Consider the following 18525-nt stretch of genomic DNA (forward strand, 5'->3'; position numbering starts at 1 on the left):
GAGGAGAGTGGGGAGCAACTGGGACAAGGAAGAACCTTGGTGCAGGGTCCAACAACCTATGCTAAAACTTACAGGCAGGCCAGGGAGATTAGGAGGCCTGTGCATTAAAGGCCCTCAGATTTGAGGACCAGAGGATTTCATTTCTGAGTGTAACAAACCATTAAATGAATAATTATGGCCAACTCTCTCAAACTCTGTCTCAAAATATAAAGAACTAAGAGAAATCTCATTCTGCAAGACCAGTGTTTCCTTTCCATCAAAGCCAAACACACCACAAGGAATGAAAGCCACATGCAAATCCTCCCAATGAATTCAGATGCAGAATCTCTCAACCAAACCTAGCCAAACCAATATCACAGGAAAAGGAGAGGCTCTTGGAACCAGGAAGGATTTATTTCCAGACTATAAAATGAATCCTTTTTAAAACTTCCCTGTGATGTCATCATATAAATGTCATGCATGTTAATGCAATAAAGGGCAGGAACAATGTGAAAACCTTAATGAATACATGAAAGCAACTGAAAGGTCCAACAACATTTCTTTCACAATAAAAAAGAGTGCACACCAATCTAGAAAAACAAAGGAACTTCCTCACACAATAACTGTTATCTATGAAGCACTTACAGCTAACAGGACTCTCTGCATCTGAAGCTTTTTTTGCTAAGATCAAGAACAAGTCTGCAAATTTCATAGTGTCTATTTTTTTTAATGGCTGAGAATACTCTATTGTATAAATGAACCACATTTTCTTTATCCATTCATTGGTTGAGGGACAACTAGGATGTCTCCCGTTTCTGCCTATTATGAATAAAGCTGCTATGAACATAACTGCGTGAGTGTCTCTGTGGTATAGTGGAGCATATTTTGGGTATATGCCCAGGATCAGTATAGCTGGATCCTGAGGTAGATCTATTCACGATTTCCTGAGAAACAGCCAAATTGATTTCTAAAGTGGTTGTACAAGTTTTCACTCCTGCCAGCAATGGAGGAGTGTTCCCTTGCTCTGCATCCTCACCAACACGAGCTGTTGCTTGATTTTTTTGTATTAGCCATTCTGACCGGTATAAGACGGAATCTCAGGGTCATTTTGATTTGCATTTCCCTGATGACTAAGGATGTTGAACATCAATTTAAGTGCTTCTCGGCCATTCAAGATTCGTCTGTTGAGAATTCTGTTTATATCTGTATCCCATTTTTTAGTTGGGTTAATTAGTTTGTTGATGTCTAGTTTCTTGAGTTCTTTATATATTTTGGACGTCAGCCCTCTGTCAGGTATGGAGTTGGTGAAAATCTTTTCCCATTCTGTAGGCTGCATTTTGTCTTTTTGACAGTATCCTTTGCCTTACAGAAGCTTTTCAGTTTCTTGGTCCCATTTAGTAATTGTTGATCTTAGTGCCTGAGCTGTTGGTGCTCTGTTCAGGAAGTTGTCTCCTGTGCCAATGTGTTCAAGGCAGTTCCCCATTTTCTCTTCTAACAAATTCAGTATATCTAGTTTTAGTTCAGATCATTGATCTATTTGAACATGAGTTTTATACACTGTGATAGATATGGATCTATTTGCATTCTTGTACATATAGAAATCCAGTTAGACCAGTTTTGTTGAAGTTTTTTTTTCCATTGTATAGTGTTGGCTTCTTTGTTGAAAATCAAGTGTCAATACATGTGTGGATTTACTTACTCTTCAAATTGATTGCATTGAAACATTTGTCTGTTTTATGCCAGTACTATGTGGTTTTTATTACTATTGCTCTGTAGCATGGCTTGAAATCAGGAATAGTGATACCCCCAGAAGTTCTTTTATTGTATAGGATTATTTTAGCTATCCTGGGGCTTTTGTTTTTTCATATGAAGTGGAGAATTGTTCTTTCAAGGTCTGCGAGGAATTATGTTGGAATTTTGATGGGAATTACATTGAATCTGTAGACTGCTTTTGATAAAAATGGCAATTTTTTACTATGTTAATTTATGAGCATGGGAGATCTTTCCATCTTCTGATATCTTCTTCAATTTCTTTCTTCAATGATTTGAAGTTCTTGTCATACAGTTCTTTTGCTTGCTTGGTTAGAATTACACCAAGATATTTTATATTATTTGTGTCTACTGTGAAGGGTGGTGTTTTCCTAATTTCTTTCTCAGCCTGTTTATCATTTGTATATAGTTGGGTTATTGATTTTCTTTTAGTTAATTTTGTATCCAGCCAGTTTGCTGAAGGTGTTCATCAGCTGCAGAAGTTCTATGGCAGAATATTTGGAGTCACTTATATATACTATCATATCGTCTTTGAATATCGATAATTTGACTTCTTCCTTTTCAATTTGTATCTACTTGATCTCTTTTAGTTGTCTGATTGCTCTAACTAAAACTTCAACTACTATATTAGATAGATAGGGAGAGAGTGGACAGCCTTGTCTTGTTCCTGATTTTAGTGGAATTACTTTAAGTCTCTCTCCACTTGATTTAATATTGACTATTGGCTTTCTGTATATTGCCTTTATTGTGTGTAGGTATATGCCTTGTATCCCTGATCTCTCCAACAATTCAAAAAGGAGGGTTGGATTTTTGTCAAAGGCATTTTCAGCATCTAATGAGTTGATCATGTGGATATGGTCAATTACATTAATGCTTTTGTTGAACCATTCTTGCATCTCTGGGATGAAGCCTATTTGATCATGGTGGATGATGTTTTTGATGGGATCTTGGATTTGGTTTGTGAGTACTTTATTAAATATTTTTGCATCAGTGTTCATAAGGGAGATTAGTCTGGAATTCTTTCTTGGTTGAGCCTTTGGTTTAGGTATCAGGGTGACTGTGGCATCATAAAATGAATTTCATTGTGCTCCTTCTGTTTCTATTTTGTGGAATAGTTTGAGGAGTATTAGTATTAGCTCTTCTTTGAAAGTCTGGTAGAATTATTTGCTAAAATCCTCTGGCTCTGGGCTTTTTGTTTGTTTGGTTGTTGTTGTTGGGAGACTTTCAATGACTGTTTCTATTTCCTTAGAGGTTATAGGTCTATTTAGATTTACCTGATCATGACAAGAAAAGCATCCATTTTGGTTAGATATTCCAATTTTGTGGAGATTACGTTTTTGAAATAAGACCTAATGATTCTTTGGATTTCCTCAGTGTCTGTTGTTACGCTTCCCTTTTCATTCCTAATTTTGTTAATTTGGATATGTTCTCTCTGCCTTTTAGTTAGTTTGGCTAAGGGTTTGTCTATCTTGTTGATTTTCTCTAAGAACCTGCTCTTTATTTCACTGAGTATTTGTATTGTTCTCTTTGGTTTTATCTTGTTGATTGAACCCTGAGTTTGACTATTTCCTACCATCTAATCCTCTTGGGTGTGTTTGCTTCTTTGTGTTCTAGTGCTTTCAGGCATACTGTTAAGTCGCTAATATGAAATCGCACTAATTTCTTTATTAAGTCACTTACAGATGAAACTAGAAAAGATCAATCTGAGTGAAGTAACCCTCACTCAGAGCCAGAAAGACAAACATGGTTTGTACTCACTTATAAGGGGACATTGGTCATAAAGTACAGGATATAACCATACAGGATAAACAGACCCAAGGAAGTCAAGTAACAAGGCAGCCCAACAAGCATGCTTGAATCTTACTGATAAGGGGAAACAAATTACACACCAGGGGTGGATTTGGAAGGAGGGGACTGTGTAGGGAAGAGGAAGGGATAGGAACAGGAGGTTGAGATTTGGGGAAGGTGGAAGGAGAGAATACTGGGGGAGTACTGGGTTTGGGGTTGTATCTCTGAGATGAGCTAGAAACCTAGGACAATAGAAAGCCCCAGGAATCTATGATGGTCATCTTAACTAAGACTCCTAGAAATAGGGGAGCCTGAACCAACCATCTCCTGTACCCAGCCAGGCAAGATTTCCAATGGAGGGACTGAGACACCAACCCAAACATAAATCTTAGACCTACAATGTATCCTACCTACAGGATGTGTAGGGTTAGGGGATGGAGCAGAAGTTGAGGGAAGGGCCAACCAATGACTGGTCCAGTTTGAGACTCATGACACTACTGAGAGGGAGCTCACTCCTGAAACTATTGATATTCTACTATACTTACAGATGGAAGCCACCTCAGGAGGGCTTCACAAAGCTACTACTGGAAGCTAATGCAGAGACCCACAGCCAAACATTGAGTGGAGCTTTGGGGAATCCTGTGGAAGATGGGAAGGAAGAACTGAGGGAGCCAAGGGGTCAAAGACACCACAAGAAAACATTTAAGGTCAAGTAAGCAGGGCCCAGTGGGGTTTATGAAGATTGAACCAGAAAGCATGACCATCCAGAAAGCATGAATGGGACAGACTTGTGCCCTATGCACATATGTAGCAATTATGCAGCTGGGTCTTCATGTGGATTCCTAAAGCAGGAGCAAGGGCTATCTCCAACTACATTGCCTGCCTGTGGATAACTGTCCCCTAACTAGGCAGCCTGTCTAGCCTCAGAAGAAGAGAATGCACCTAGTCTTCCTGCAGCTTGATATGCCAGGGCTGGTTGATATCCGTAGGAGGCCTCCCCTTTTCTGAGGAGAAGGGGAAGAAAGGTGGATGGAGGAGGGGGTGACTGGGAGAAGAGGAGTGAGGGAAAGCTGTGATTGGGATGTAAAGTGAATAAATAACTTAGTCAATGTAATTAAATTAATAAAAGGAACGAGCACCATGACATGTCTGTTTCTTTACTGCTACTCAACACTGTACTCAAGGAGTTGTAGCCAAAGCAATTAGAGAAGAAAAAAAGAATTAAATGTACCTAAATTGGGAGGAAAGAAGACAAATTGTCTGCAGTTGACAAATGGCAAGCTCTTGGACACAGAAAAGCCACAATATATAAGAAAGCTGTAAGTTCTCACAGACAGTAAACTGGCAGTACCCAAGGCAACAGTAGACTCATGTATGTTTGCATGTGCTCACAAGAAACAATCTGAAAAGAAAATAAAGAAAGCAATTCCTTTTCAAACAAAACATGAATAAAAAAGTTTAGTATTAAATTTAATCAACATAAAAAATTCACACTGAAAATTATAAAAATGTTGCTAATAAACTTAAAGAAGATCTAAATAAGTGGAAAGGCATACCATGTTCACAGATTACACTATTGATTCTTTTGTTGCTTGTTGCCAGGCTCTTCCTGTATAGCTCAGTCTGGTCTCAAACTAGGTTCCTCAGGATTGGGTTAACAGTTGTGTTCCACCATGCCCAGTTGAGGTTTGGTATTATTAAGATGGTGCTATCAGTCTGAGGTGGTGAATGAGAATGACCCCCACAAACTCAAACATTTGAATGCTTGACTCCCAACCCATGAACTGTTTGGAAAAAGTAGAAGTTGTGTCCCTAGTTGGAAGAGGTGTCGCTGAGAGTGGGGCTTAGTTTCTCTCTGTGTGTGTCTCTCTCTCTGTCTCTGTCTCTGCTTGTATGCTTCCCATCATGATGATAAGCATCCAAAACTGTAAGGAAGCTCCTAATTAAATGCTTTCTTCTAGGAGTTACCTTGGTCACAGTGTCTCCCTGCAACAATAGAAGAGTGACTAAGACACACTTAAAGCAAAATAAAGATTCAACACATTATCTACCAAAATCTCGGCAGTCAGTGGTTTTAATTTGGGGGTTTTTGTTTTCAGAACCAGAAATCTGATGGAAGTGAAGAGGGAGGACACCAGGCAGGAAAACGGAGCACAGATGAGGGTCTCTTGTTTAAAAAAAAAAAAATAACCATAAAATCTGGGTTCTGCCCCTCGTACCAGAAAAACAAGGAAATAAATAAGCCTTACAAAGGTAAGTGAAAAAGGTTCTGAATTTCAACTAATAGAGCAGCTTTCCCAGCCACCACAGTGTTTTTAAAGAAGCATCCTCAAAACTTAGCCAGTATAAGTGCTCTGACTGAACACTGAAGTCCCCTCTTGGTTTCAGTTGCTTGTTAATTTTTCTCCTGGGCAACTAACACCAGATAATTAGGCAACTATTTTTATTTATCTGTTTTTGTTTGTTTGTTTGTTTGTTTGTTTACAGAGCAGTGCCCAATGTAACCCAACCTGGCCTCAAATTTGTGGCTTTCCTGCCTCAGCCTCCCAGGTGCTCCACAACCAGTTTAGGCAGCAGCCCTTTAAAGGTAAGACTAAAAAATATATAAACCTCGGTGGGATATTTTTTTACCAGTAAAACATTGACATAAAGGCAGGGGGAGGGGAAAGGGCATAGTGGATTTCTGGTGGGAAAACTGGGATAGGAGATAACATCTAAAATGTAAATTAAAATAATATCCAATAAAAGGGAAAAAAGCATTGGTGAAGAAAGGACATACTCTTGAACACCCTGGCAGGTACTACAGGAATTTGTAATCTGGAATTTGCAGACAATATTGCAGACAATGTTGGATAATTTACTGATTTCTTCTGGTGGTTAGATAATCAATATTACAAAGTCTGATACACCTATTTCTAATTGAATATGAGTGAAGCAGTTTTGCAACATTGAGTGCCAATATGGATGCCCAAGGAAAGCCCAGATCATCTCTGTTCCCCAGAGACCCACCACTGTCTAGATGTTCTTAAAAGAGGCCATAGCTACCCTGGAGTCATACCCATGACCCATAGAAATGGGTCAGCTCTTTCCTTCATAAAGTGGTATTCACCATGATTCTTTCTCAAACACATGTGAAAAGAGAGACTGCATATGAGCCCTTCCTAAACCTCTATGACTGCCTGAAAACCAAAAAGCCCCCGGTGGCATATACACCCCCTGCTCACAGGCCCCATGCTGGGCTGAGCTGTCTCCCTAGACCTAATACTGCCAATGTGTGTCCTTGGACCCACCCCATGCCCTCTCTCCAAGCATCTGCCTGCTGTTGCCTGGGAAGCTAGCCTCCGCCTTCCACTCCATTTCACACGATTCGGTTTATAAAAAGCTGAGGTTTCTAAGTTGATATAGAAATAGCTGAGTGAGCGTTCTTACTGAGAGGCAGTAAGACCTGTGTGGGCATCCCGGTGAAGGCTGCAAACCACTCCTGGGGAGGGGGAGGAGGCTGTGACAAAGTACAGGGGCTTCAGGGTTTCTCGGATGAAGCATCCCTTACACCAAGGGGTAGACACACAACCCGCCAGTATATTAGTCCTCTTGGGAGGTGATGAATACTTCCTAACTGATTCTTTCTTTAAAATCTATGCCAAGGGGCCGTTAATTGTTTCCTGGTTTCATTTCTATTTGATCTTCATTTGCCACTAAGAGCACTGAGCATCACAAAGCTGGGTCCCCATCCTTGCAGCAACTCACTGACCGATGCTGCAGGCAGGGGAAAGGAAGGGAACCAGGACCAGTGGAGGCATCCCCACAGGGTTCTGTGGGCTCAGGCAGGGTAGCAGCGGGGTGCCAGGAGGGAAGGCTGGGTTAGTACTCAGCACCCCATCACAGAATCCCTATGCAGCAACACTCCAACCACTCCTCCCCTACATTAAAAGCACCATTCATTCCAAAGACCCATGTCTGCCAATTGAGTGAGAGCGTCTGAAGAGAGAATGTCTCTGTTTTCCCACTGGGGGTGGGGGGCTGTGCATCTGTGAACGCATTCATACAAGGTGTGCATGCCACTTTGTCTCCGCTGCACACCTGTAGTAGTGTGGCATTTAACAACGGTGTGAAAGGTTCTTTCCTATACGCGTCGATCACTGGCTGGAAGATAAAGGAGTTAAAAGACCCTCCCTACCAATTACGGGGAAAAAAAAAAGTCTACCCCATTCAGATTCCATACAGAAACACCTGATATTCGGCAATCCTCTGCCTCCCGATTCTTCAGTCCATTCACACAGTCATCTTTGCAGAAGAAAAGTCACAGCATGGGAGATGGTAACTCCTGGCTCATGCCCAATACATCTTCCCTGCCACAGCCACTGCCTCTGAGGCCTGAGGGTCTCCCCTCCCCCAAGCCACGGACTTTTCTAGTTCCTACTTTTCTTTCACTTGACTGTACCAGTTAGTATCAGTCAGTGAGGGTTGGAGCCGAATAGCTAATTGTCTGTATCTCTGCCCAACATTTACACTTTCTATTGTGACATTTACTTCACTCGTCACTCTTAGTTCATCTGCCAACTATAAGCTGCTATGGGTAGAAGAACCAGCCTGGGTTGAAACACCATGAGTGCCTCCTACTAAGGTGTGTTGAAGGCATGAACTGTGGACTCCATTCGGCCACGGCTCTCTTGTTTCTTTGTGGAACCCATGAACCCTTCGATACCTCAGGACTGAGCATGCTCTAAGGGGTGAGAGCTCAAGGTCTGCTATTTGAATTACCAGTGAGTGAATGAGTGTTTGGAGGAAATACAAACAATTCCTTTTCTTAGTCACTTAGTAGTTGTATTTGAGAGACTGTGGTAGAGAAATAAGAACAATGGATCTTTAGGAAGGTTTGTCTGTGTTCAAAGCGAAGAAACCCCTTAAGCTTGTTAGTGATGGACAATAGCTACAAAGCTATCCTTAGTATCATCTGCTTAAAGGGAAAGAACGGGGACCATCTGTTAATGGCAATCACTTTGCTGCCCATTCATTTATAAAGTAGACACATTACTTAGGCATAAAATGCACTCCATTTTTCTTTTTTAACTTCTGGTTCTGAGTACATATATGTCTTCACATGCCACAGAGCACCCTAGGGGAAACAAAACATCCTATGGAGAGACTCTTCCCAACCAAAGGGGTTAATGGTAACCATGGCAACTGCCTCCAAGAATAGCATCATCTGCAGTAGCATTCATGCTGGGGCCGTCGACAGAATGGTTATAAATATACCTATTAGCAGCCTGAACTGAATCTTTAAACAGCACTGTTGGGAGAAAGGGTACCTAAAAATAGCTCCCACGCTTGCGTTTGAAGACGTGTCCTCAGAAAAACCGCATCTTGTGCACATACTTTCACACACACGGGAAGGTTTTTTTTTTAATTTTCTCTTTTTCCTCTAACAACCGGCACCAAACACCAGAGGAACATGAGAGACAATGCAGAGCTTTATGACCTTCTAGTTTAATTGCCTCATTCCAGACTTAGCGGTCAGCAGGCGACTGGGTAGGGCAAGGTGGCCCCAGAGCCTGCACCCCAGAGGGTGACCTACAGGCTCCACACCCCACGCTCACAAGGAAGGCTGCTTCTGCAGGGACCCCACAGGAATGCACAGGAGAGAGATAATAGCTACTCCCAGCAAAGGGACAGCCATTTCCCGTATCTACATGGGAGCCCTGTGAATTGTCCACTTGATCCAAGCATTCAGCTCCAGTGTTTCTGACGCCTTTATTCGCACTGCCCCTGAGGACTGCGATTCTGCATACATGACCGGAAGTGAGAACCAGATGGTTATAGGCTTGAACTTCTGTTCAAATACATCATTACTTCACTTGTATGAATAAGTTAACATCCCCAGAGCTCATTTCTTTACTGCTGAAGAAGGCTAGAGTGTTGCTACAAGGAATCAGGACAGAGAAATCCCAGTGCCCAGGACCAGGCAAGTCCACCCCATGAGTCTCCCCCCTTGCCTCGATCCCCTCCAACTCTGAGAGCACGGGCCACAGTGCTTGAACAACAGATCTACAGAACATGGTGCCCAGCTGAAAAGCAACTGCCAATCAATGAGCTGCCCAGGCATAGCGTAGATAGGACAGGACAGAGAGGAAAGGAAGCCACACCTCTCAAGTATAAAGATTCATGGCTACCTGCCCAGTATTTATGAAAGATAAAAATTATTTTTTTTAAAAAATCCCATCACTATGTGGGGCCCAGACATTAGTCGGCCAAAGTGAAGCCAGACAGGCACAGCGTCCTAGTCACACCTTTAACTTCTGATCATCCTGGTCTCTACCCCATGTGCTAGGATTACAGATGTGCACTACCACATTGGGTTTTAGACAGTGCTGGGTTTTGTGTTAGGCAATCACTCTACCAAGTGAGCTACAGCGCTAGCACCCCACTCCCAAGCCCCAATATTTCCCCTTGTCTTTCTACTCCTTGGTGATGATCACGAGATCTAGACACTAGTCCTTCCTTGGCTGTGTCACCTACATTATCTTCCTTCTTGGGGATTCTTCTGTATTTGGAGCATATCAATATACAGAAAGTCATGAACCACAAAGTGCACATGTGACTTAGTTTTCATATTATGCTTAGTGGTCATTACAAAGGGGAATGGCACTGAGCTTGCTGGCCTTTCCTTTAGGGTTGTGATCTACTGTGCTTAAGGAGGAGAAATTTGACTCAGTGGATAAAAGCTCTTGCTGTTCAAGTGTGAAGACCTCAGTTTGAATCCTAGAGAAAGAGATCCTGAATTCTTTGCCAGCCCACTGAGCTAAACGAGCAATTTCCAGTTCAGTGAGAGATCCTGTCTTAACTAAGTCAGAGAGCAAGAGAGAAGAACCCAATGTTCTGCTTTGGCCGCCATATGTATACCACCCACTCACTTACCTGAACACACCACACTCTCTGCTCCTAAGTCATTATGATGGTCTCACACAGAACCTTCTGAGACATTGAATATTTTGCTTCCTCATACTGCTTACCTGCCCTACCTGAGGCCTGTCTTCCTGATAGCATTCCATTTTTATCCATATGTGTAACCAAATGTCCCAGCACCATTCCAAGAAAGAAAGACTTCTGCCTTCTAATCCCCAAGTTCTAAAATCATTATCAGAAGGCTTTCACGGACGTTTGTTAGATCTGCCATCTATCTGGATGACACCAATCATCAGACCCAGGAGAAAGAAAGGTGCATCTATATTTCAGAGACAAGAAAGGCGCTCCTTAAAGCCAATGTGCAGGGTGTGTCCAATGTTTGGAAGTCTTAATTCAGTGCCTGCTATTCTTTCCCATTTGTCCATTTGTCTGTACACATTTATTAGAATATTTTAGGTACCAGTACATCACAAGCCTGATATGGCAGGACCACCTAACACAGTCATAGCTTGACCTGTCTGTTCTTGGCTTCTCTTCTTACCATATGAATTCTAATGTCAGCTCTTCCCCTTGATTTTAAAAGCCCTGTTAGGATTTTGTCATGAGTAAGCTGTGACTTGTGCATTAGCATCAGGGGGAAAGGGGTAAGAAAACATCTTTCCAAAGCTAATACTGCATCCATGCACATGGTATACTATGGCCAGTCTCCCTGGTCCACTCATGTTTTCTGCTCCCCATTATATAGTCTCATTGGAAAGATGTTGGATGAATCATTGCCTTTCTGTCTTTCCAGTACCATGTAGAGCTGATTCATGAATGGGAAAACTTTGGATAGAATTTTCGAGCTGGATTTGATTGATATGTAACAATGAGATTTTTTTTTAAATCAAGAAATATGAATGTTACCACATGGTCTGCACATAGTTTCTCTTCAGTTTCCCACACAGTAAGTCTTCTCATCTATTCATCAGGTTGGATCGGTTACCCTGTCCTAATTCATGTGCATCATGTATGTCTTTACCTTTCTTCCTGCATTTCTTCAGCCAGGACATATTCCCATGGGAGAAGACATGGCAGGCACCCTTGACTTGTTCACAACTTAAAAGTTAAGGTATATTGTTCGGGACGTAAGACATAAGGTGTCAAGTTTTACCATTAAATTTAACATTTTCTAGGGTTCTCAGAAAGACAGCTTTTACAAGCCTAATAATTTCTATTTTTACCTTATCTTACAAAGGAAAAACACTGTTATTGTGGACAAATAGCAGATTTTACTGAGTTATTCTAAATTATAGAATAGACTTGCTAGTATGAGACAAGCAACTTGCTCCCAAAGAACTATCTTTGTTGCCTCTGAAGCAACTTCTCCCTGGTCATAGCACAGCATCCTTTCCTTCCCTACACATGCTGGTGTGCCAACATTTCTTCTTGGGCCTTTGGTTTTGCATTATGCTAAAATTCTAGTCACCAATAAGTCAGCTAACTGCCTAGAGTTTGCCTTACTTCTAGGCCATGAAATGTTTCCTTTGTTTTAACTTGTCAGGTCATTTGGCTTTCTCCTTTTAAACTTCTCCTGTGGTGGCCTAAGGCCTTTTGGGTCAGGAACAATGACAGCATGAGCTCTCTGGGTCACTTCAGTTTAAATTCCATACCAACACTAGGGCTTAACGCTAACCTTACTGCCTTCCCTTGTTTCAAACCTTCACCTAAGCTCGAGACTTAAATGACACAATGACTCGTGAGCATATAGCATGATCAACAAATTGCTAAGTGTTCAATATGAGTTAAAAACTTCAAAACCAAGGTTTCCAGGGATAAGTCAAGAGTTTGTGAGTATTTACCTAGTAAACGCCTCCTCTACTTGGTGTGGAAACATACAGCACAGCACTGAACTTGGAGGTGACTATGCAGCTATAAAAGCATGCAGGCCCTAGAGGCATGAAGGCTATGGGAGTAAGGGCAAGGCCACAGTAAATGTCTGTCTGCCCATGGGTGACATAACAGGACCCAAGGAAGACTTGGCATCCAAGTTTGAGGAGTGCACACCAGTAATTCTGTGTTCAGCATAACAGAAGGGAACACATGTGCAAGAAACGGAGAGGGCTGGAGACATATACCTAACACTTTTGAACTACACTAACATTCAAGCCACACGAATTCCCATTTAAAAGAAATTTTAAATTAGATTCAAAAGAAAAAGGCAAGCCCTGGTTCTGTAAACTATGATACTCTGCAACCTACATGGGTTTTTAATTTCCCCTTTAAAACCCCACCTTAATAGCATGGCTCATGCCAACCTCTCTGCTGGCACAAGGCATCCCATACTTTGTGAATGCTGTCCCATTGCTCGGAACCCACCTTTTCCGCCATTTCTACACTCCATTCTTTGGCTACAAGATGTAATATCCATAGTTGATGTCAGTTGTTTTGTTTGTTTTGAAGAAAAAAGGCTGGGAATCAATGCACCTATGGTGTGATTTTAATGACAACTACACCAGTGCTCAAGGATGGGGGTTGCCCTCTAGAATGCTGGAAGCTACCAATTTCTCCATTGCCATCTGTGTTGTTTGTTTTTATTATTGTTGTTTTGAGAAAGGGTCTCATACGCACAGGCTGGCTTTCAACTCTTTATAAAACCAAGGCTAGCCTTGAACTCCTGATCCTCCTGCCTCTACCTCCTCAGTGCTAGGTTATAGGTGTACACCGACACACTCAGCTTTTTTCCACTGGCTCACCTCCAGGTCCCTCATCTCTCGGTCGTATGTTTTATATTGCCCCAGAGTTTTAGACAAGTAAATATTCACTTTGTGTTCCATTTCTGGCCTTCTTCTCTACTCTTGCCCTCCTATTCTGTTCTCTTTGCTTCAAAGTGCATGATAACTCCAGGGTCAAGAGCATGTTCTTATGTCTGAACGCCTCTGCCATGCTAGCAATGCCTGCACCTCTGTTTAATATATATTTAAATGAATTGCTTTGTTTATTTATTTAGGAAGAGCAGAGGACACGCTCCTAGCACACACAGATTCTCAGAAGCATCTAGCTCTCTATACTGAGGCCTCTTCTAGGCCTGAGACCAGAGACCATAATCAAGTCCCCGGAGGCCCTAAGTCACACTGACCAGTGCTGAGCAGATAAGTCTGTGTCAGATAAGAAGCTCCGTTTCAATCCCGTTGTCATAAAGTAGTCATTACATTTATTTTAAATTGATAACTTCAGGGCATGAAGATGAGAAACCGAAGATTAGATCAGAACTTGCTAAAACCTTTTTAGGGTTCTTTTTATCTTAAGCATGAGCATCTATCCAACGTAAAAGGGCACTATTATGACAGACAGACAGACAGACAGACAGACAGACAGACAGACAGACAGATAGACAGAACTTAATTACCAACATTCTTGTGGGGTTTTCTTCAACATGTTTTTATACATGTCAATCTAATTCTCAGTACATGCTCCAGATAACTAACTCCAAGAACAGTTAGGCTGGGACAGAGGCCAGAGTACAATGACACAGACTCAATCTTAGAAGTCCACAGGACCAGCACCCAAGCCACAGGTTCATACAGAGAACATGCAAGTAGCACGTGTACATGTACGTGTGTGTGTGTGTGTGCGCGCGCGTGCGTGCGCGCATGCCCCTGGAAACACAGAAATAAAAAGATCAACACAGACCTGCCCTTAATCACCATATAAGTGGGTAAGGCCAACCGAATGATGAGATGTAAGTAACCCCCTAACAGTGAGTGTTCCGGGGGCCAGGCATGTGCTAGACATTGTACAATTATGTGCCTCAGTTGTTTCAACAGGAATGAGTCCTTCTATGTTCAGTGTGAGGGTTCTCCCACAGGATAAAGACCATCTCACTTAACCTTTACGCCACATTCTGAATTCTTTTCTATGCAGGGGAGAAAATTCCCAGTCCTTCATGGAATCCCCATCCAAATGCTCCCCAAGCAAGCTTAAGGGCTGCCCCCCCCCTTGAACCTACTATTATTATTTTGCTAAATGTACATAGTATCAAATTGCTCTACAAATGAGAATCTCTACACCCACGGATTAGCACAACTCTCAGAGCTCAGAAGAGAAGTTTCTTTGTGTGGTGGGTATCAGTTAATAGAGAAATTCACACGTGGTTGAAGTGCAGAGAGTGAGTGACTGTGAGGTGCTCAGCCACAAATAAGACCTCTAAACCATAACCTCACTACCTGAGGCCCATGAGCCATTGCAGAAGAAGGGATAGAAAGATCGTACGAGCCAGAGGTCAGAGAGGACTGGAGTGTATCTTCTGGACATGACAAGACTGATACACTCATGAACACACAGCCGCTGTGGCTAACTCCACAAGATCAATTCTAACATGGAGTAGCAGGAGGTTTACTAGCCCCCATCCCTAGGTAATAACCAATAGGATTCTGGGGGAGGAAAAGTTAGCTTTCTGTAAGGTAGGTAAGGTGTATTCCAGAGGATGACCACACCTGTAGAGTAGGTAGGCAGCACAAACTGGACTTGATTTTTTTTATTTTTTTAAAGGAAGGGGTAGTTATGAAATTGGGAAGAGTATCAGGAGTGGTATCTGAATATTATCAAAATATGTTATACGCATGTATGAAAGGCTTATTACATTTTTAAAATATTACTTTAAAAAAAAAGAGCAACCCACCCATGTTCTGCCAAGGACCTAGAACATGACCCCCTTGTTCTATTCCTTATCACCAGCTTTCTATTTTCCAACTCCTTCACTGCCTAAGCTTGGCCATCCGGGATCTGGCTCTGTAGATCTGCACGCCTGTCTCCTGGGATTAAAGATGTGTATCACCACGCCTGAATTTATGCTTTTCTTCACTTAGAACTTACTCGGTCCCAGGCTGGCCTTGAACTCAGAGATCTGCTTGGCTTTATCTCTTGAGATTAAAGGTGAGTACCACCATTCCTGTATCTAAATTTAGCTGGGTAGGATCTTGCCCCAAAGCTCTACTCCCTTAATCTGCTATCTCCTAGAACACAGAATTTCATTTTCTGGTGCCTCTTTAATTCTTGAACCATATATTTTATATTTTTCCTGTCTAAGCTTGCTACGCATGTTCAAAGCGCTCTTCATGAGACTTACCCAGAGAACAAAGTCTCTGCTGGGTTTTTTTGAGACTTCCTTTGTCAATGCAATTCATATAAATTTCTTTACCTGTAAGGTTAAATTGCCCATATTCTATCTCATCCACAAACAAAATGGCATGTTGCTTCGTCCTTCCCAAACTGGGTGCTGTGCACTCCATCTCCTGGCCCAATGACCATGACTAGAACTTTCTAGATGATGCTGAATGGAAATGACAAGAGTAGACATCTTCCTGGTCTCAGGGGGATGAGTTTCGGTCTTGCCCCAGGTACAGATGGCTGTGGTCTTTCCTTAGACATGCTTTGTCCACTGGAAATGCTCACTTTTATTCTGGACTTCTTTCACTTCCTGTGTTCTCTTACAGACATTCTCCCTACATCTGCCAACGAGACCCAGCTAAGATGCAGGGCTGAGTCTGTCACAACCCTTTCCTTAGACCATAGAATTCTACCCACACTCCGAGCCCTCCTCATTTACCCAAGCCTACTTCTCACTACCTTTGCCCCACTCTTTACCCTCCAGCTACAAACCAATGTGTTATTTTCTGTTTCTAACATCCTCTGTACTTGATTTTCTTCTGTGCCCTCTGTTTGGAAAGCAAGTCCTATGACCACTCCACTGTTAATATGACCTACAAACATCTGTCCATGTTACGTTTGCAGGTCCGCCTTTTGCCCACAGACAGTCAGTGCTGTCTCTGCATTAGTGACATTTGCTCCTGGCATTTAACATAAGGCTTAAGGATACTACATATGAATGAAGTCTCAAAGACATTCTTCACTACTGGTAGATTGATGGTTTTTTTTAAAGTAAAAACTTGATTACAATAGTCAACTACTAAATATCCTTAAGAAGCAATCTGTACAAAATCTTGTAATTTTGTAAGGCACAGAATTCTCCACAGCCTGACTGGCCTCTTGCCTCTTCCTCCTCATCATCTACCTGTGACATACCCTAAAAACCATACGCAACTCTTCATCTCAACCAAGTTCTTGCAAGGCTTCCAGGTGATCATGTCAGACCCTTTTCCCCTCCACACCATCTATCTGGAAGCCATGGATCATCAGAAACATCTGCTCACACCTAGTCTTCGGGCCCTCGATCTACTTATAGAGCTGACACCTGTAAATAAATAGTGTCTAGAGGCAACTCAAGCCCCAAACCTAAGACTGAAGTCCTGGTCATCTCTAGTCTGCTACTGCTATCAAGATCCCATCCTATGCACTTTACCAAGTGCCCAGTAAGGACCCCACTTTCTCCCGAATACCCCAGGACACCCCTCCACACATACGTGCCACCTTCTGCTATTTGGCACTTCTGAAGTCCAACTACTCTGCAGCTGCTAAATGGCCCTCTATTCCAACACTGTACCTGTGATGGACCCCCAATCCTGCTCCTTTAACCCCTCCCCATTTGCAGTTCTTGAGTTCTCCCCCAGCCAGCCCTTCCTCCTGTGGCCTTGCAGGTGGTTCTCCTGGCCCCACCGCAAGCACTCTGCCTCTCTTGCCATAGCTAGAGCTTACTCGCCAGCCTGTTCTCAGCTTGCACTTTCCTCCTCAGGAAATGAGGAGAGATACCCTTGACTAGACCAGTCTACAGCCACTCAGAAACACATCACTCATCTTCATAGCTCTCCTGCAAGCTTGAAATAACACATCACTTGAACGGGGCCACTGTGTCTACAGACCAGAACCCTGTGGGAGAAGAAAGCATGGCTCACCTGGATACGGTATACATACAGCTGATATGGAAGGCACCAAGTGAACCTCTCTATTCTTAGTGCATATCGACTCGCATGTCTACCTCTCAGAGAAATAGCTGCTCCATGTGTTGCTGTGTCCCAGTGTGGTCCTACAGCCCTATCAGAGGTCTTTATCCATTGTTTCACGAGTTGTGAACATGGCCCAGGGAGGCTGTAGTTCACAGAGCCTCGGACTAACACAAAAGCTGCAGAGAGGGGGCCATGCAAGAACTTTCTCTCCCATCACTGTTTATAATCAAATGAAGACCAGAGTCATAACTCCTATACTCTGGGAGAACTCCTGCATCTGATAGAAAGGGAAGACCATGAGACAACCTAGAGGAGCACACAGATGTCCACAAGGACCACTTCCAGAAATGAGCACCTAAGAAACTGCTCTAAATTAAAAGGAGAGTCTCGTTTGTACTGACACAGAACCCTTCAGTGCAGACTCTGTTAACATGTGCCTCCCCTCCTATGGCTGCCAACTGATGCCCAAAAGAGCAAAGAAAGAAAAACCAACTGTAGAATTTGGCCCCTGACTCAGTTTTGAGATTGATTTGGCAATGCCCGATGGAAAGGACTGTGTTCTAAGAACTCTGATGAGTCTCAGGTTGGGTGGAAAAGCACTGTCTAGCACAGGTTCAACACCCAGCACTAACAGTGAAAGAGAAAGCAAAGGGGAAAAGACTCCTGTGTCTGCAGAGACATTTGCAAACCTCTACAACAGCTCACCAGAGTTTACCATGTGTGAGGACAGACATCCTTTAGATGGCCAAAGTATCCAGAACCCTCCGCACATAATGAAATGGCCACCAATAGGTCTGGAGCTATGAGTCTGACCTAAGACCCCAGAGCTGCAAGATGAAGTACAACATTCTTCACCTCTTCGAGACTCAGTTCACTCTCTGGCAGTTGAGAGGAGCAAAAGTCACTGTAGGCAGGACAATAGTAGGGTTGGATCTGTGGGAAGCCCCAAATATGTGTTGTATGTATATACCCAGGGCTTCTATCATATGAATTCTCTGACCTCAGTGACAAACACACTGAGCCACAACCCTGGGTGGGGTGCAAGGAGATTCAAGCACTGGTCTAACTCAGTCACTCAGCTGCATGCAACTTCATGCCTGCCTTTGCATAGCAAGATGATGCTGACATGGGCACCATAGCTGTCACAGGCTTCAGTGCTCTCTGGAAAGGGGGGGTCACAAAGTGCTGCATGAGGCTTCTGATG

At 42.8% G+C, this 18525-nt stretch overlaps 1 protein-coding gene across 13 annotated transcripts in view; it reads right to left on the reverse strand.

Moving 5' to 3' along the window:
- Trappc9 (trafficking protein particle complex subunit 9) overlaps positions 1-18525 on the reverse strand; it is a 475208-nt gene that overhangs the window by 262906 nt on the left and 193777 nt on the right.

The sequence above is a fragment of the Rattus norvegicus genome, chromosome 7 (assembly GCF_021556685.1).
Source record: "Rattus norvegicus strain SHRSP/BbbUtx chromosome 7, alternate assembly SHRSP_T2T, whole genome shotgun sequence".
Lineage (NCBI taxonomy): Eukaryota > Metazoa > Chordata > Mammalia > Rodentia > Muridae > Rattus > Rattus norvegicus.